Source organism: Pristis pectinata, chromosome 18 (assembly GCF_009764475.1).
Source record: "Pristis pectinata isolate sPriPec2 chromosome 18, sPriPec2.1.pri, whole genome shotgun sequence".
NCBI classification, from domain to species: Eukaryota; Metazoa; Chordata; class Chondrichthyes; order Rhinopristiformes; family Pristidae; genus Pristis; species Pristis pectinata.
The window spans coordinates 2551852-2572329 of record NC_067422.1 but is presented as its reverse complement, the minus strand read 5'-3'; the positions used below and the strand labels follow the sequence as shown (position 1 = coordinate 2572329).

General features: G+C 50.7%; 1 protein-coding gene across 1 annotated transcript in view; it reads right to left on the bottom strand.

The window, feature by feature from the left end:
• Window positions 1–20478, bottom strand: part of ca10a (carbonic anhydrase Xa) — a 187789-nt gene that overhangs the window by 33825 nt on the left and 133486 nt on the right. The gene's annotated exons all lie outside the window — the stretch shown is intronic.

The following is a 20478-nucleotide window of genomic DNA, read 5'->3' as shown; positions in this document are numbered from 1 at the left end:
CCACACCGGGGGCAACTTACAACAGCCACTACTCCCTATTTCCCCATGGCCCGTTAACTTATTTGCTTCCATATTGCACATCAAGCCCCATCTGATTCCTTTACTGGTAACCTAAGACAGGCCAGTTAACCACCCACATGTCGTTGGGATGTGGGGAGAATCTGGAGCATTCAGAGGAAATCCGTGTGGTCACAGGGAGAACATGCAAACTCCACACAGACTGCGCCAGACTTTGGGATTGAACCGGGTCTCTGGAGTGCTGAGGCAGAGGCTCTACCCACTGCATTACTGTGATGTTTCCACAGAACCAGGCTGTCTCAAAACGTTCACTTCTCTGTGTCTGACCCTGGGAGTGTGTGATGGGACAGTGTAGAGGGAGCTTCACCCTGGGTCTAACCCCGGGAATGTGTGATGGGACAGTGTAGAGGGAGCTTCACTCTGTGTCTGACCCCGGGAGTGTGTGATAGGACAGTGTAGAGGGAGCTTCACTCTGTGTCTGACCCTGGGAGTGTGTGGTGGGACGGTGTAGGGGGAGCTTCACTCTGTGTCTAAGACTACTTACTACCTGTTGCCGTGATGAATTTAGCTTCTCTCCCAGCGGAATCGCTTCTCTACTGAATAAACACAACATTTTCATCATTGAAATTCCAAAACAATTCAGCTTGAAAGAGACTAAATCAAATGAGAGGGGAGGCAGATCACTGGGAGACAGATTGCACCTGCCAGCCTCTGCTGCAATTTAATCATTTAGTGACTGAATCAGCTTTGGTGCGAGCTGCTGTTGAATTTTGTGGAATATTATCTGGAGGGATACATCCAGTGACTGCTCCTGCTGCCTCTGATCAGTCCAGCTTAAAATCGAATTGGCTCTGTGGCTGTGAGAGCTGAGCTTGTGATCCAAAGCTCTGCATGTTCTAAATATTTTATTGTGACCTGGAATTGCTTTGCTGGACCGTGGAGCTGGGACATTAAATAATGGATGGTGTGTGTGTTGGGAGAGGGATCTCGTTAGGAGCCGAGCCCTTCTGTCCGTGCTGAGGCCCTGGATCCAGCTCACAGCCTGAGGCTGGAGTAGATCACTGCCCCCATCACCGACTGCTCAGCCGGCTTCCCCCTCAGCTCTGACACCTTCACCTCTGGCTCCATGCAAAGAGATTTGCCCTCCCTCTTCACTCAATCCTTTCAGGCAACAAGCCCACTCTCTTGACAACTAACAAAGCATCCTCCCCATAACTATATCCCCCGTCCCTCCCCATAACTAGATCACAAGACAAGGGAGCAGAAGTAGGCCATTCGGCCCATCGAGTCTGCTCCAAGGAAAAGGGAAAAAAGAAAAAGAAATGAGAAATTCGGGGGGGGGGGGGCAAAAAAAACCACACTATTCTAACCCCAATTTCCGGCCTTATCTCCATATCCCTTGATACCCCGACTATTTAGATATCTATCTATCTCTTCCTTAAACGTCTCCAATGATCTGGTCTCCACTGCTGTACCTGGCAAGGAATTCCACAAATTCACCACCCTCTGGCTAAAGAAATTTCTCCTCATCTCTGTTTTAAATCTGTACCCTCTAATTCTAAGATTGTGCCCTCTGGTCCTGGACTCACCCACGAAGGGAAACAGTTTGGCCACATCTACTCTGTCCAGTCCTTTCAATATTTTAAATGTTTCTATGAGGTCCCCTCTCATTTTTCTGTACTCCAGTGAGTACAGTCCAAGAGCCGACAAACGCTCATCATACGTAAGCCCTTTCATTCCGGGAATCATCCTTGTAAATCTCTTCTGAACCCTCTCCATCCTTCCTAAGATATGGGGCCCAAAACTGTGCACAGTATTCCAAATGAGGCCTCACTAGTGCCCTGTAGAGCCTCATCAACACTTCCTTACTTTTATACACCATACCTCTCGAAATGAATGCCAATATAGCATTCGCCTTCTTTACCACCGATCCGACCTGGTGGTTAACCTTTAAGACATCCTGCACGAGTACCCCCAAGTCCCTTTGTACTTCCGTACTTTGAATTTTCTCTCCTTCTAGATAATAATCTGTCCGTTAATTTCTGTTTCCAAAGTGTACAACTGCACATTTCTCAACATTGAATCTCATCTGCCATTTCCTTGCCCATTCTCCTAAACTATCTAGGTCTCTCTGCAACCTTCCTGTCTTCTCAATACTCCCTACTCCTCCACCTATCTCGGTGTCATCCGCAAACTTAGCCACAAAACCATTTACTCCATCATCCAAATTGTTAATGTGCAAGGTAAAAAGAAGCGGCCCCAACACCGACCCCTGTGGAACACCACTAGTAACCGGTAGCCAACCAGAATGAGATCCTTTTATTCCCACCCTTTGCTCCCTGCCAACCAGCCAATGCTCCACCCATTCTGCTATCCTACCTGTAATTCCATGAGCTCTCATCTTATTAATCAGTCTCTTGTGCGGCACCTTGTCAAAGGCCTTTTGAAAGTCTAAATACACAACATCTATCATACCTCCCCATCACTCTATCCCCCCCATCTCTCCCCATAACTATATCCCCCGTCAGTCTCTCCCCGTCACTTTAACCTCCCCCCCACCGTCCCCTCGGTGTCCCCCGATCACTATGACCCTCCCACCCCACTCCAGAGGACGTGTGAGTGTGGGATCAGCCACTCCCTGATGCTGTGGGGTTGCCTGATGAGACAGACAGAAGGTCCCGTCATGAGGCAGGATCAGGATGACGTCCCAGGTCTGAGATCTGGTCCTTCCCCTGAGACCTGCCTCCTCTGACAGTGTGCCATTCCCTCAGCGCTTCACCGTGATCTGGGCTGGGATAACTGGCTCAGGACACAGGATGGGACGAGAACCCTTGTCCTGAGCGAGGGGTAAGGACACAGCTGCCTTCCAGCCGAGCATGGTTGGGTGACCCTGGCACTGGCGCAGGGCAGCAAGCATGGCAGGGAACACTGCCAGTGCTGCAGCAGGCAATGCAACAGAATGCATTGCTGCACCCCTCTGTAGGCAGCAGCTAGAAACACACCGTGCATACGATCCTGCTGACGTACGACCCCGATGCATTTATCAGCAGAGTAATGGGAATACACTCCGGGAGTTTAACTGGATTCCGGAGCGGAAGGGGAGTGTAAGTGAGGACGGAGGTGGACACAGGGCCGTGGACTTGTAGTCATGGGGCGGGGGACGTGGAGAGGAGCATTAATGAGATGGACGACTGGAGTGGAGAAGGTCAGGTCCCGGGTAACCGTCGCCATGGGCAGTTGGGTCAAGGATCCCGGGACGCAAACTGCGGACAGGAGATCTGGGGGAATGTGAGGGAAAACCTTCTTCCGGGAAAGAATTGTGGTGACGATCTGGAGCTCACAGCGTGTCACAGAGTCATTCAGTACGGGAAAAGGCCCTTCGGCCCAACTCGTCCATGCCGACCAACTTACCTACTTGACCTTAATCCCATTTGCCTGTGTTTGGCCCACATCCCTCTAAACCTGTCGTATCCATAAACCTGTCCAAATGCCTTTCAAACACCGTAACTGTACCTGCCTCCACCACTTCCTCTGGCAGCTTGTTCCATATACCCACCACCCTCTGTGGAAAATGTTGCCCCTTAGGTCCCCTTTAAATCTTTACCCTCTCATCTTAAACCTATGTCCCCTAGTTTTAGACTCCTCCATCCTGGGAAAAAGACCATTCACCTTACCTGTGCCCCTCATGATTTTATAAACCTCTATTAGGTCACCCCTCAGCCTCCTTCTCTCTACACCCATTCCAGCCTAATGACTCCCTTCCTTTAGCTGAGCAACCAGAGCTGCGCACAATCAGGTTCTTCTAATGCCCACTGGATGGGCACGAGTGAGGAACAGGTTTCAGTGCAAAGGGGAGAGAATGGGAGAGCAGAACTAGCAGGACTACTCTGCCTTGGGCTTGCACAGGTCCGATGGGCTGAAGGCCCTCCCCTGTATTGTGGCATGGCAAAGGACAGAGGGGCAGTGTCCCATCCAATGTAGGGCACTGAAGAGGTTCTGTTCTGACCTGAAATGTTGTCTCTGCTTTTCTCTCCACAGATGCTGCCTGACCGCTGAGTGTTTCGGACGTTCTCTGATTTTATTTCAGATTTCCAGCATCTGCAGGTTCTTAGGTGCTACACTCCCTCCTCAAAGCCCAGTCCCCTCCCTGGTCTCTGAAACCGGCCAGTCGTCCATGCTTGCCGGGGTGGTGCGTGGCTGGTGGCAGATCTCTCGTCCAGTGCTGGACCCTGTGGAGGTGGGCAAGGTGGATGGACATTCGGACCTGATGCCTCTTAAGGTCGACAAGCCTGCTGAGACTGAGCCGGGCTGTGCCATACATGAATCATTGCTCAGGTGCGTCAGCAGATGGGTTGGGGGGAGTCAGTGACTGGGTATCAGAGCTGTGTGAGAGCCCCTATAGAGGGGAGACTTTAATTAAAGCTTCCACAACAAGCTGCCTGGATGGTAGCTCAGCCTGATGCCTTGAGGTATCTCAATACTGCCCCTCCAGAAGACACAGCATCTGAATTTGTAATGAAGGATTGGTGGGAGAGGAAACAGGAGGGACAACTACCTTGCCTTCAGGCACGACAGGCTAAATATTTGATTAAGCAGAAAGGTTATGGAGACCAAGCAGAGAGTTAAAAATAGATTAATGGTTCTTGGAGATGCATCTCGTTTTCCATGGTGTCTGTGACCTTTGCTGGCATCCCCACACTATTCTCTGGAGCTGCAGGTCGAGGAGAGGGAGAGAGAGAGATGTCAGAGTGGGAGTGGGACTGAGAATTAAAGTGTCAGGTGACAGGAAGCAACCACGTTTGTCCTCTTACCTCTTCCCTTCCCATCACCCAGGGACCTGAACAGTCCTTCCACCGGCACCCCTTCCAACCCAACGCTCGCAATGGAGAAACCAAACACAGATGTGCGATTGTTTTGCTCTGTCCACAGGGGCCATCCTGAGCTGACCACTGCCTGTCACTTCAATTCTCACACTGGTCTCACCCCGTCACAGATACTGACATCCATTCTTCCTGCCACCTGCTCTGTGACCCTTTCCCCAGTTCTGACAAAGGGTCTTGCGTTAACTCTGTTCTCTCTCCACAGACGCCTCCTGATCTGCTGTTTCCAAAATTTTCTGCTTTTATTTCTGATTTCCAGCATCTGCAGACTTTTGATTTTCATTTCCTGTAGAACTGCAGCAAGGTGTCCTTGCTCCTGTACTCAAAACCCCTTACAGTGAAGGCCAACATACAGTTTGCCTTCTTTATGGCTTCCTGCACTACAGGTGTGCTTTACAGCGACTGGTGTACGAGGACACCCTTTGTACACCAGTGCTTCCCAATCTCTCACCATTTCAGTAACACTCATCTTTCTGCTTTCTTTTCTGTTGTGTCAACTCACTCACTGCGCCTAAACTGCTTTGAACCCTCTCTGTGTCCCTCCCTTCAGATCTCACAATCCCAGTCAGTTTCACTTTGTTGCAAAACTTAGAAATATTTTCTTGAGTTCCCTCATCCAAACCGTTGGTGTACATTGTGACCAGCTGGGACCCAAAACCAATCACTGCGGTACCCCTGCTCACCGCCTGCCAGCTGATAAAGAACTGTTTATTCCACCCCTCTGTTTCCTGTCTGTCAGCCAATCCACACCAATGTATTACCCCAATCCCACGTGTTTTAATTTTACACACTAACCTTCCACACGTGACTATCAAAGGCCTTCTAACAATCCAAACACACCACAAATGCTGGATCTTCCTTATCTATTCCAGCAGTTACATCCTCAAAAAACAGAGATTTGTCGAACATGGCTTGCTTTTCACAAATCCGTGTTGACTTTATCTAATCCTGTTGATGTTTTCTAAGTGTCCTGACCTTTTATCTCAGCACTGTTTTCCTGCACCAACCTCATAGCCCTTGATTCGCTTACATCCAAAGATCTATCACTGCCTTGACTGTACTCAGTGGTGGGAGCCTCTATGCCCTTCTCGGGTAGAAGTTGCAAAGGTTCACCATCCTCTGGAAGAAATTTCTCCTCACTTCTTAATGGGCTAACCCTCATTTTGACCCCAGTTCTAGACACCCCAGCTTGGGGGAACATCTGTCCCACATCTACCGTTGTCAAACCTCATGGGAATTTTATATGTTTCGGTAAGATCACCTCTCATTCTTCTGAACTCAGGAGTACATGCCTGAAAAACAAACTCAGTGAGAAGGTTGACGTTTTAGGTCAAGACCCTTAATTAGGACTGGTTTAATTAATTGGTTTATCATTGTCACATGTACCGAGGTACAGTGAAAAACTTGTCTTGCATACCGTTCATACAGATCAATTCATTACACGGTGCATTGAGGTAGTACAGGGGAAAACAAAACAGAATGCAGAGTAAAGTGTCACAGTTACAGAGAAAGTGCAGTGCAGGTAGACAATAAGGTGCAAGGTCACAACGAGGTAGATTGTGAGGTCAAGAGTCCATCTCATCGTACTGGAGAGTGCAGAGGGAAGATAACCATACATAGAAGTGAGAGGGAGGGGTGAGAGGGGCTGGTAGTTGGAACTAGGTTGGGGGGAGGGGGAATGGTGGGCAGTTGGAGCCAGTTAGGGGAGGGGGAAGGGTACAGACAGAGGTCGGTGGGTGATAGGTGGTACCGTATGAGGGAGAGGTGACGGGCAGATGGAAGCAGGTGGGAGAGGGGATAGGAGAGGTGAACGAAGGGAGAGGAAGCCCAGGTAGGTAGGTGTGTGGGTGATGTGTGGTTGCAACCAGGTCGAGGTGACGAGAGAGGGGAGGAAAAGGTGAACAGAGACCCTGTGTGGAAGGTGCGAGGGGGAAAAGAACACGGGGGAGTGGGTTATGTTTTCGATGCACTCACTCTATGATGAATATCTCCTTCCTTGGGTTGGGAGAGCAGACCCACACACAGTGTTCCAGCTACAGTTCTCTGACATCTACCATCATGAAGTGCTTTGAGAGGCTGGTCATGGCACCCATCAACTGCAGCCTCCCAGACAATCTCGACCCACTGCAATTCGCCTATCGCCGAAACAGGTCTACAGCGGACGCCATCTCCCTGGCCCTACACTCAGCTCTGGAGCATCTGGACAGTAAAGACACCTATGTTAGACTATTGTTTATTGACTACAGCTCTGCCTTCAATACAATAACCCCAAGCAAGCCTGTCACCAAACTCCGAGACCTAGGACCCAACACCTCCCTCTGTAACTGGATCCTTGACTTTCTAACCAACAGACCGCAATCAGTGAGGATAGGCAGCAATACCTCAGGCACGATTATTCCCAACACTGGTGCCCCACAAGGCAGCGACCTCAGCCCTCTACTCTACTCCCTATACACTCATGACTGTGTGGCCAGATTCTGCTCTAACTCCATCTACAGGTTTGCAGATGACACCACCGTAGTGGGCCGTATCTCAAATAACGATGAGTCGGAGTACAGGAAGGAGATAGAGAGCTTAGTGGAATGGTGTCATGACAACAACCTTTCCCTCAGTGTCAACAAAACTAAAGAGCTGGTCATTGACTTCAGGAAAGGGGGTGGTGTACATGCACCTGTCTACATCAACGGTGCTGAGGTCGAGAGGGTTGACAGCTTCAAGTTCCTGGGAGTGAACATCACCAACAGCCTGTCCTGGTCAAATCACGTAGATGCCACGGCCAAAAAAGCTCACCAGCCCCTCTACTTCTTCAGGAGGCTAAAGAAATTCGGTTTGTCCCCTTTGACTCTCACCAACTTTTACTGATGCACCATAGAAAGCATCCTATCTGGATGTATCACAGTTTGGTACAGCAACTGCTCTGCCCAGGACCACAAGAAACTGCAGAGAGTTGAGGACACAGCCCAGTGCATCACGGACACCAGCCTCCCCTCCGTGGACTCTGTCTTTATCTCTCGCTGTCTTGGTGAAGCAGCCAGCATAATCAAAGACCCCACCCACCCGGGACATTCTCTCTTCTCTCCTCTTCCATCAGGTAGAAGATACAGGAACCTGAGGGCACGTACCACCAGACTTAAGGACAGCTTCTACCCCACTGTGATAAGACTATTGAACGGTTCCCTTATACAATGAGGTGGACTCTGACCTCACGATCTACCTTGTTGTGACCTTGCACTTTATTGCACTGCACCTTCCCTGTAGCTGTGACACTTTACTCTGTACTGTTATTGTTTTTACCTGTACTACATCTATGCACTCTGTACTAACCCAATGTAACTGCACTGTGTAATGAATTGACCTGTACGATCGGTATGCAAGACGAGTTTTTCACTGTACCTCAGTACAAGTGATAATAATAAACCAATACCAATACAATACCAATCAGAGTTCTGTATAATTGGAGAAAGAGATCCAAATCTTCTGAAATAAGACCACCATACTGTTTGCCATACTAATTGGTTGCTTCCCCTCCATGTCAACTTTCAGTGATCGTTGTACAGGACACCCAGGTCTCTCTGAACATCAACTCCTTTCAGTCTCTCACTATGTCAACAGACCGCAATCAGTGAGGATAGGCAGCAATACCTCCAGCACGATTATTCTCAACACTGGTGCCCCACAAGGCTGCGTCCTCAGCCCTCTACTCTACTCCCTATACACTCGTGACTGTGTGGCCAGATTCTGCTCTAACTCCATCTACAAGGTTGCAGATGACACCACTGTAGTGGGCCGTATCTCAAATAACGATGAGTCGGAGTACAGGAAGGAGATAGAGAGCTTAGTGACATGGTGTCATGACAACAACCTTTCCCTCAACGTCAGCAAAACAAAAGAGCTGGTCATTGACTTCAGGAAGGGGGGAGGTGAACATGCTCCTGTCTACATCAACGGTGCTGAGGTCAAGTGGGTAGAGAGCTACAAGTTCTGGCAAGAGTGAACATCACCAATAGCCTGTCCTTGACAGAGGTGTACAAGGTGATAAGAGGCGTAGATCAAATGGACAGTCAGAGACTTTTCCCAGGGCGACAATGGCTAACACGAGGGGGCATAATTTTAAGGTGATTGGAGGAAGGTATAAGGGGGATGTCAGGGGTAAGTTTTTTTACACAGAGAGTGGTGGGTGTGTGGAACGCACTGTCTGTAGAGGTTGTGGGGGCAGATACATTAGGGACATTTAAGAGACTCTTAGATAGACACATGAATGATAGAGAAATGTAGGGCTATGTGGGAGGGAAGGGTTAGGTAGATCTTAGAGCAGGATAAAATGTCGGCACAACATTGTGGGCCGAAGGGCCTGTACTGTGCTGTAATGTCCTATGTTCTATGATCCAACCACGTTGATGCCACGACCAAGAAAGCTCACCAGCGCCTCTACTTCCTCAGGAGGCTAAAGAAATTTGGCATGTCCCCTTCGACACTCATTAATTTTTATCGATGCACCATAGAAAGCATGCTATCTGGATGTATCATGGCTTGGTACGGCAACTGCTCTGCCCAGGACCACAAGAAACTGCAGAGAGTTGTGGACACAGCTCAGCTCGTCACAGAAACCAGCCTCCCCTCCATGGACTATGTCTATACTTCCCGTTGCCTCAGTAAAGCAGCCAACATAATCAAAGACCTCACCCACCCCGGACATTCTCTCTTCTCCCTCCACCCCTCCCCCCCATACCCCCCATCAGGCAGAAGATACAAAAACCTGAAAGCATGTACTACTGAGCCCAAGGACAGCTCCTATCCTGCTGTTTATAAGACTATGGAATGGTCCCCTAGTACGATAAGATGGACTCTTGACCTCACAATTTACCTCGTTATGGCCTTGCACCTTATTGTCTGCCTGCACTGCACTTTCTCTGTAGCTGTGACACTTTATTCTGCAATCTGTGTTGTTTTACCTTGCACTACCTCACTGCACTGTGTAATGAATTGACCTGTACGATCGGTATGAAAGACAAGTTTTTCACTGTACCTCGGTACAAGTGACAATAATAAACCAATTTACCAATTTACAAAATGCTCCACCTTCTTATTTTTTCCGCTAGATGTTTCCAGAGGCAGATGGACCCAGGGTCAGCATTCCTCAGGAAGCAAAATTTCCAATCTCCAGAGGGAAGGAATTCCACTGGGATTCTCCATACAAGCAATGAATGAGAAGGAATTGGATCCATTGAGATTTGATCCAAAGGGACTGAGTGGGATGGTTTACCAGCAGGAGTGATTGGAAGGGAGATGAGCAGAACAGAGTTCCTGACAATCAGAGTCAGGAAGGCGTTGGTGCCCTGGGATTCTGCAGAAAGGGAATTAGTAGCATGGACTGGGTTCCGTTGGGATGCTGGTACTGTTGTCTATTCCACTGACCTATGATTCTGACTTTCTAACAGAGAGGGAGCTGTAATCTCAATAATTCCTGCCAGATGGAATTCATGAGATGATAAATATATTTGCCGATGTTTGCTTGATCCAGAGAGGAGACTAGATTGCTATCATTTTCTCCAGAAGAGATTGGTGTGAATTCAGACCGGGACTCAACAATAGCTGGTTTTGCATTTCTGAAGTCTCCTCCTCAGAATATCAGAAGGAACCTTAACAGCTGAGTGAGCCCTTTGCACAAGGCAGCCACTCTGGGGAAAGCAGGGGACAGGCTACGCACAGGAAGATCCCATGAGCACTGGGGTTCTTACTTCCTCCTGATGTAAATATTGCCCAGGCTGCTGTCTTTCACATCACCGTGAGTGTGCAGGCACCTGATGGTGGTGTACAAAATTCTGAGGGGCATAGATAGGGTAGACAGTAAAAAGGTTTTCCCCATGGCACAGATGTCCAAAGACCACAGTCATAGAGCAATACAGCACGGATACAGGCCCTTTGGCCCAACCAGTCCATGCCGACCACGGTGCCCACCAGCTAGTCCCAATTTCCTGCGTTTGGCCCATATCCCTCCAAGCCCCACCCCTGCATGTACCGATCCAAGTGCTGCTTAGAAGATACTGTTGTACCTGCCTCAACCCACTTCCTCTGGCAGCTCGTTCCATACACTCACCACCCTCTGCATGAAAAGGTTGCCCCTCAGGTGCCTTTTAAATCTTTCCCCTCTCCCCCTAAACCTATGCCCCCCCCCTAGTTTTGGACTCCCCTACCCTGGGGAAAAGACTGTTACCGTCCACCTTATCTATGCCTCTCATAATTTTGAACACTTCTACAAGGTCGCCCCTCATTCTCCAGAGGGCATAGGTTTAGGGTGAGGAGTCAAAGGTTCGGAGGGGGTCTGAGGAAGAGTTTTTTTCACCCGGGGGGTGGGGGGAGGGGGGTTGCAATCTGGAACGCACTGCCTGTGGGGCAGTGGAGGCAGAGACTCTCACAGCACTGGAGAAGCATGTAGATGAACACTGGAATGGCCGGGGCAGAGTACACTATGGCCCAAGTGCCGGGAAATGGGATGAGGACAGATGGGTACGATGGTCGGCATGGACATGTTGGGCTGAAGGGCCTGTTTCTTTGCTGTCTGCCTTTATACAGGACGGTAGCTCTGAGAGAGCTGCATCCCCTGGGCTAACTCTCTGAAGGAGGGCTCGAACCCTCGACAGTGGATCTGCAATGTGGCCCACCCCGGCTGGCAGTGTTGACAGAGCCACCTCAGTGGTGGGTGTGATCGGGAGCTGCCCGATCGCAGGGCGGTGGGTGTGTGCAGGAGATGAGGTTCCTTGTCAGGTTAAACCTGAGAGAGCTGTGGAACCTGACCGTGACACACTCCACACCCAGACAACCGCCGGGGGCGATGAATCTGTCAGTCCCACTCCCTCCTTATTCCCCTGAGGCCTGTTCTCCCTCATCCGTGCCCAACAAACTCCCATTGGTTCTTGTGCCCCTCACCTACACCCGGGCCAAGTTACAGCGGCCAGTTAACCCCCCGACCCGCACTTCTTTGGGATGTGGGAGGGAACCGGAGCGCCCGGGGGGTACCCAGATGGTCACAGGGAGAACGTGCAGACTCCACACAGACAGCGCCCGAGGTCGGGATCGAACCCAGCTGAGAAGGGGAGCGGTTGGTGGGCCCTCAGCTTTGTTCTGTCGCCTCCAGCAGCGACTCTGCTTCCCAAGGGAATGTGTGGCACCCATTCACAGAGCCCAAGGCAACACACTCAGAGCATACTGAGGGAGGGTCACACTGTGGGAGGGGTGGTACTGAGGGAGGGTCACACTGTGGGAGGGGTGGTACTGAGGGAGGGTCACACTGTGGGGGGGACAGTACTGGGGGAATGTCCCACTGTGCCACACCTTAAATCCCTGCCCTCTAGTATTTGACATTTCCTCCCTGGGAAAATGGCTCTGACCCTATCCATGCCTCTCATAATTTTATGAACTTCTTTCTGGTCTCCCCTCAGCCTCTGATGTTCCAGAGAAAACAATCCACGTTTGTCCAACTCTCCTTATAACTAATACTCTCTAATACATCCTGGTGAACCTCTTCTGCAACCCCTCCAGTCACTAAAACAAATGACCATTCCAGTTTGTGGGATCTTGCTGTGCACGGGTGTCTCCTACATTAAGGCAGTGACTACTCCTCAAAATGTGCTCCTCCCCTCCCCTCCCTCCCCACTGGCCACAAGGCCTTGGGACATCCTGAGGGGATTGCGGACAGTGGGAAGTCATCAGTCGTCTCTCTGTCTCTCTGGAGACACACGATGCCTGAGTTGTGTGTTTGTAGCGCTGGAAATAGTAAAAGGCCAACAGATTCAGCAAGGCAGTGAGCTTTGATGGAAGATTCTGGAGATTGAGTTGACAGATCCCCATTATCAGCACGCCAGCTAATTGTGTACAAGTCAAACTTTCCCTATCTGCCTGCAACTCCCAGGCAATTTATTAGTTATGTGCACAGAATTACATTGCTCAATTTACACAAGTTGGGTAACAAGAGAACAGAGACTTGTCCTGTGAGCCTTCTGCAAAACTCTCTCACTGATTCATCTCCCACACTGCTGCTGAGGCGGCGCCTACGTCGCCCGTCACCTGGGTCAACGATTCACTGAGTGAGAGGCAGGTATAGAGGCAAAGATAGACACTCATGTAGCCACCGGCAGGCAGGTGCACACACACACACGCACACAATGCATGCACACACACACTCACACACATATGCATGCACACACACACAAATGCACGTACATGTACACATGCACACACATGCACACACACACACACACGCACATACACAGATACAGACACACATTTGAACACTCACACACTCACAGACACACGCAGAGACACACACACACACACACAAATGCACACACACACATACGCAGACACAGAGATACAGTACATACACATAGTCACACGCTTTCACTCTCACAAATGCACAGTCACATACACATGCACAAATATACAAAGAAACAAACTCATCATGTACACACCTGTCATGTACACACCTACACCAAGTACACACCTACACCATGTATACACCTACACTATGTACAACCTAACCAAGTACAACCTACGCCATGTACACACCTGCACTATGTACAACCTACATCATATACACACCTACACCATGTACACACCCACACCATGTACACACGTGTCATGCACACACCTATACCACGTACACACCTGTGTCATGTACACACCTACACCATGTACAACCTACACCAAGTACACACCTACACCATGTACAACCTACACCATGTACACACCTACATCACATACACACTTACACCATGTACAACCTACACCATGTACAACCTATACCATGTACACACCTGCACCATGTACACACCTACACTGTGTACACACTTACACCATGTACAACCTACATCATATACACACCCACACCATGTGCACACCCACACCATGTACACACCAGTATCATGTGCACAGCTACACCATGTACACACCTGCATCACGTACACACCTACACCATGTAAACACCTACATCATATACAAACCTACACCATGTACACACAAGTTCAGGGGAGATATCAGAGGAAGGTTTTATACCCGGAGAGCGGTTGGGGCATGGGATGTGCTGCCTGGGGTGGTGGTGGAGGCAGGTACACTGGTCAAATTCAAGAGATTACTAGATGGGCATATGGAGGAATTTAAAATAGAGGGATATGTGGGAGGAAGGGGTTAGATAGTCTTAGGCGAGGTTTAAAGGTCGGCACAACACTGTGGGCAGAAGGGCCTGTATTGTGCTGTACTGTTCGATGTTCTATGTACACAATGTACACACCTGCATCATGTACACACCTACACCAAGTACAGACATACACCACGTACACACCTACACCATTCCAATGCACAGGAATGCAGAGAGTAGTGGGCACAGCCCAGTCCATCACGGGCACATCCCTCCCCACCACTGACAACATCTACAGGAGGTGCTGCCTCAAGACAACGGCATCTATCGTCAAAGATCCCCACCATCCGGGCCGTGCCATCTTCTCACAGCTCCCGTCGGGCACGAGGTAGAGAAGCCTGAAGTCCCACACCACCAGGTTCAGGAACAGCTACTTTCCTACAACCATCAGGTTCTTGAACCGACCTGCACAACCCTAACCCTACCTCAGCAACAGAACACTATGCACCACCTCTTGCACTGCCGTGGACGTCTCTGATTGGGTTTCCTTTTTGCAGTAATGTTTTTCTCTTCACTGTCTTGTATAATTTATGTTTAGTTTACGTTCTGTGTGTTGTCTGGACCCTACTTGCCTGTGATGTTGCTGCGGGTTTTTCATTGGACCTGTACCACACTGCATGTGACAATAAACTCGACGATATACTTCACCTGCCGTATGTTTGCTCCTACTACCAGCCTGGTTGTATCCCTCTGCGATCTGTCACCATCCCCATTCACAGCTGAGTTTTGTGTCATCTGCAAATTAAGAAATAGTTGCTGCAAAAGGTCACTGCAGTTGCCATCAATGATAACGGCACTGGGTGCAGGACCCCTGGGTGCTGGGTTACAGGTTCCCTTGGGTGCTTGTGCTTGGCCCTGCAGAAACGCGAGCCCCTTTGTCCCGTGTGGAGGCTGCCTTGGGCAGAACTGCTGCTTGGCTCTGAAGATGGGAACGTCGACTGCATTACACGGGGATGTGTCGGAGACAACTTCAACCCACTGCTTCTGATATATGGCTTCCTTTTGAAGCTCTTGCATTGCCCAGCAGCAGAGTGGCAATTGTCTGATGTAGCAAACTCACTGGAGGGAATCCAAGTCAGGAGCGGCTGGTTGGTGTGTTCTTGGCTCTCTGTCTCCACTGCATCAGCTTCAAACAGACTCCGTTATGAGCTACAGATTTTAACTCCTTGCACCAGTACTTTCAATCCTCTCCCTTTCTCCATGACACTCCCAGACCCTCTGGGGGCCCTGCCCCACCTCCCAGCTTTGAATTTAATTGCCCCTGAGCCCTCCTTGGGGTGGGGCTTTAGCTGCCTGGCCCCTGAGCTCTGGAGTTCCTGGATTTCACCTCCCCCTCCCCTCACCACACTTTGTAATCTGCCTCTCCCATTAAAACTGCAGTCACATCCCAACATCAACCACACTGTCAGATTTTACCCATGAATGCTTCCAAGAAACGTTTCCTTTCCTTTTGTCAGGTTAAAGGTTCCCTGTGAAGTTATCGGTGTGGGAGCTGCCCAGACACGGCACCGAGTGCCGGGACAATCTCAGTACTTCCCAGGAGCAGTCTGTACCTGCTCAATGGTGCCCAGCGGTGGATCGGGGCAGCGGGGCAGGGAACCGTGTGGGGTGAACCCTGGTCCTACACCCAGGGTACAGCCAACTGACCCACACAGACAGTCGGAGGTACACGGTATTGTGTGACAGGCACTGTTCCGGGCTCAGGCAGCCAATCACACCAATCCAGGAACTGCACTGTGGGAGGGGCGGTGGTGAGGGAGGGTCGGTACTGAGGGAGGGGTGACACTGAGGGAGGGTCCCACTATGGGAGGGTCAACACTGAGGGAGGGTCCAACCATGGGAGGGATGACAGTGAGGGAGTGCTGTTCTGCCTGAAGTGCCCTCTTCAGTTATGCTCAGGGACCCAGGCCTCAGTTACCTGCTGGACTGCGGGTTCCAGCATGTGCTAACTCTGTCTGTTTTGCATCAACAGGATCGATCCCTCCCCGTCTCTGATCGTTCACGTCTAACGTTGGCATTGAACCTTCAGGCTGCGGCAGGGGCTCAGCTCTCCATCAGGATCCCACTGAGCCGAGCACAGCGACCGCTGCAGTGCTGAAATCGCAGCCGCCCATGACTGCACAGCAAGATCCCACAAACTGCAGTGAGCAGTTCATTTGTGTGAAGAACAGGCACTGCCTCGCTGTTCGGGAGCAGAGGCACCAAAGACAGAGACACAAATCAGTCTGCGTTTATAAAAGTCTGAATGATATTGTCAATAAATGGACGTGCCATGTAGATAACAGGTCTGGACACTGCCTGATCTCGGGCTCTGTCCTAAGAGGATTAGCTGTGAGCTGCCCTGAGCCACTAATGCAGGATTGCAATTACATCACAGGCAGGACCTCTGGATCAGGGTTAATTCACTGCTGTGACTGCTGACCTGGGATTCAGTCAAAGCCCCAGTGTCTGTTACCCCTCCTTGCCTTGGGCTCGATATGGGGTTTATCGCCCGGGTTACTGTCTTCACTCACCGTCCACCGGAGGGTGAGGAGAGGAGGCAGTGCTTGTTGGCTGGGGGACTAAGGGAGAAGGGGCTGACCCGAGGGAAGGACACGAAGGAAGTGCCCCACACCTGGAGAGGACTGAGGGCGGGTGTTGTTACGAATCGGCATAGTGTCTGAATCCGGCTCCAACACGCAGCTCAGGACTTAACAAACTCCCACCCTGGCCAGCAGCGGCCTTCTCCCGTGTCTCCATTCAACACAGGCAGCCCACACCTGCTGAAACCGTGCAGCAGGTCGAGGGGCTGAGGGGCCGAGTGGCCAACTCGTCTCTGATTCATACTTTGGCCAAGGACTGGGTGGGGGTTGGGTGGGGGCTGGATGGAATTTGGGTGGGGGATGGGTGGTGGTTGGATGGGATATCGGTGGGGGGTGGGTGGGGGGTGGGTGGGGTCAAAACTAGTGCAACTAATACAGAAAGAAAAAAACTACACAATCAGAACCTAACTACAGCAAAATAACACTAACAACCGCAAAATGCATCTGTCAGTAGAGCCCCTCCCACAGTGCGACCCTCCTCAGTACTACCCCTCCCACAGTGCGACCCTCCTCAGTACAGCCCCTCCCACAGTGCGACCCTCCTCAGTACTACCCCTCCCACAGTGCGACCCTCCTCAGTACTACCCCTCCCACAGTGTGACTCTCCCTCAGAACCGCCTCTTTTTTTGTATAAAACATTTATTAGCTAAAAGCACTACAGAAGACTACAAACACCAAATATATACATCCAATACAGAAAGGACCAGCTAGTCAACGGCAGAACTTCAGAGATCACCATAAAATAACACCCGTGAAAACATACATACGTCATCACGTGTGCTACCGCAACACTCAGTACTTCATATCAAAATCGTATTGGTGTCGTCCACGACACACGCGATCCCCTGAGGGGCCCACCAAGCACAGAACTCGGCCAGGGCGCCTGCGGAGACCGTGTGCTCCCATTCCAAAGACACCCATGCGCGCACGTAAGCGTGGAAGACGGGCAGGCAGGCCGACCGGCCGGAACCGTCGGCTGCCCGCCGCCGCGTCCCGTGGATGGCCAGCTTTCAGAACCGCCCCTCCCTCAGTGTGACCCTCCCTCAGTACCACCCCGGCCACGGTGTGACCCTCCCCCTCATTGCCCCTGACCATAGGTGAGGTAATCTCCAGACACACATCTCAGCACAGATCGCCATTGACCTCAGCTGGGTGTTGTGACCTTGAGGCAGAACTGCTCTCTCTCCTGCAACACTCATGGCTGACAGATCCTCCACCGAAAGTCTCATGAGAAGCATGGGACCCCAGGAGGTACTGCACCACCTCGTACTGTAACAGACCCCTGGCCTTGGAACACCAAACCCACAGGCTTCAGACACTGCCTGAGCCGCTGATACATCTGTTCCTGCAGGGACCCCACTCTCCACCCAACAGTGAATGAACAGTCTGCTCAACACACTCAGCGTCCTGGCAAGAAACAGCTGTGCACGCTGGAGAAATGCAAACACTGCTGCTTAAATCACATTGTTTGTCAAGTGTTTATGGTGCGTTGGATAAGATGCAATCACTCAACAAATGTTGGAATGAATGCCACAAATCTGCAAATTGCTTTGTTTTGTTCTCCTCTGAATACAAGACTGATCAAGGATTCTCCTGACTCACAGCCTGAGGCAGATGTCAGCCAGTGAATGGGCACCAAATGTTGTCACTGGCTACTTCCACACCCACACCCACTGCCCCCACTGACGTCAGAATCACAAGGTGCGTCAGACAAAAACCACTCAGGGAAAATGCTTTCAGTTCTGAGCATAGTATGGGAGGGGAACCTGCAGGCCATGGTGTTCCCCTGCCCCTGCTCTGCTCCTGTCCTCCTCAGAGGGGGTGGGCGTGGGAGGTGCTGTTGGAGTAGCTGGGTGGGTAACTGCAGTGTGTTGGTGATCCCCAGGAAGTCGCTGGTGGGGTCTCAGGGAAGGTGATGTCACTGAATGCCAAGGATGTCTGGTAAGATTCTCTGTTGCAGGAGATGGCCAAGGCCGGTTCTCCATGTCTCAATATTTACTTCCCAATATCAGCCCAGTGGGGGTCTTGCTGTATGCAGGCGTGGGCTGCTTTGTTTACTGAGGGGTTGTAAATGTACAAATGTCAGTGGACATCCCACTTCTGACCCCATAATAGAAGGAAGGTTATTGAGGAAGCAGCTGAATTGGGTTGGCCCCAGGACACTGCCCTGAGGAACTCCTGCAGTGATGTCCTGGGGCTGGGTGAATGACGATCAACAACCAGCACCATCTTCCTTTGTATTAGCCATGAATCCTACCAGTGGAGAGGTTCCTCTCGATCCCCTTGGGCTCCATTTTATCTGTGGCTCCATGATACCATGCAGGGAGTTGTGGACACAGCTCAGTAAATCACAGAAACCTGCCTCCCCTCCATGGACTCTGTCTACACTTCTCGCTGCCTTGGTAAAGCAGCCAACATAATCAAAGGCCCCACCCACCCCGGACATTCTCTCTTCTCCCCCCTCCCATCGGGCAGAAGATACAAAAGCCTGAAAACACGTACCACTGGGCTCAAGGACAGCTTCTATCCCACTGTTATAAGACTATTGAATGGTTCCCCAGTACGATAAGATGGACTCTTGACCTCACAATCTTCCTCGTCATGGCCGTGCAACTTATTGTCTGCCTGCACTGCACTTTCGCTGTTACTGTGACACTTTACTCTGCATTCTGTATTGTTTTACCCTGTACTACCTCAATGCACTGTGTAATGAATTGACCTGTACGAATGGTATACAAGACAAGTTTTTCATTGTGTCTCGGTACAAGGGACAATAATAAACCAATTTACCGATTTGGAGCATCGGAAGCTGAAGAGAGACCAGATAGAACACATCAGGAACGAGTACTCCATCCTCAGACTACATACAGGCGGGGAGATCTCCTGATTGTCACCCACTGTCGCCCCTCACCTGAAGAATCAGTGCTCCGCTGGGCACAGATTGTTCTCTGCGTGGGGACTTCAACGTCCATCACCAAGCATGGTTTGGTGTCTCCGTCACTGATCGGGCTGGGTGAGTCCTAAAGCACACGGCTGCCAGAGTGGGTCTGCAGCAGGCAGTGACTGACCCACACCAGGGATACATCTATTACGGTCCTGGTCACCCAGCTACAGGAAGGGTGTCATTGAGCTGGAGAGGGGGCAGAAAAGGTTCACGGGGGTGTTGCCGGGACTGGAGGGGTTGAGTTATAAGGAGAGGCTGGACAGGCTGGGACTGGTTTCCCTGGAGTGTAGGAGGCTGAGGAGTGGCCTTATAGAGGTGTATAAAGTCTTAAAGGCCATAGATAAGGTCACAGTCTTTTTGCCAGAGTAGGGAAGTCTAAAACTAGAGGGCACACGTTTAAGGTGAGAGGGTACATGGATAGGAAAGGTTTAGATGGATATGGGCCAAATGTAGGCAAATGGGACTGGCTCAGGAAAGCACTTTTGTCGGCATGGATGGGATGGGCTGAAGGGCCTGTTTCTGTAGACCCTTCCCGCAGTGTGACACTCCCTCAGCAGTGCCCCTCCCACAGTGTGACCCTCCCTCAGTACCACCCCTCCCACAGTGACTCTCCCTCAGTACCAGTCCTCCCACAGTGTGACCCTCCCTCAGTACCACCCCTCCCACAGTGACACTAGTCCTACACAATACGTGCTGCATTAATGGTTTATGATAACTGCTAAGCGAAGCGGGGCTGTGGATTAGATTATTGAAGGAGAATTATGGTGAAAATGCTTTGCCTCATATTTCTTCTCAATCACTTCTCCTTCACAGAGATCTGCGGCACATTAATGCATCAAACCCACTCCGATTCCTATTATA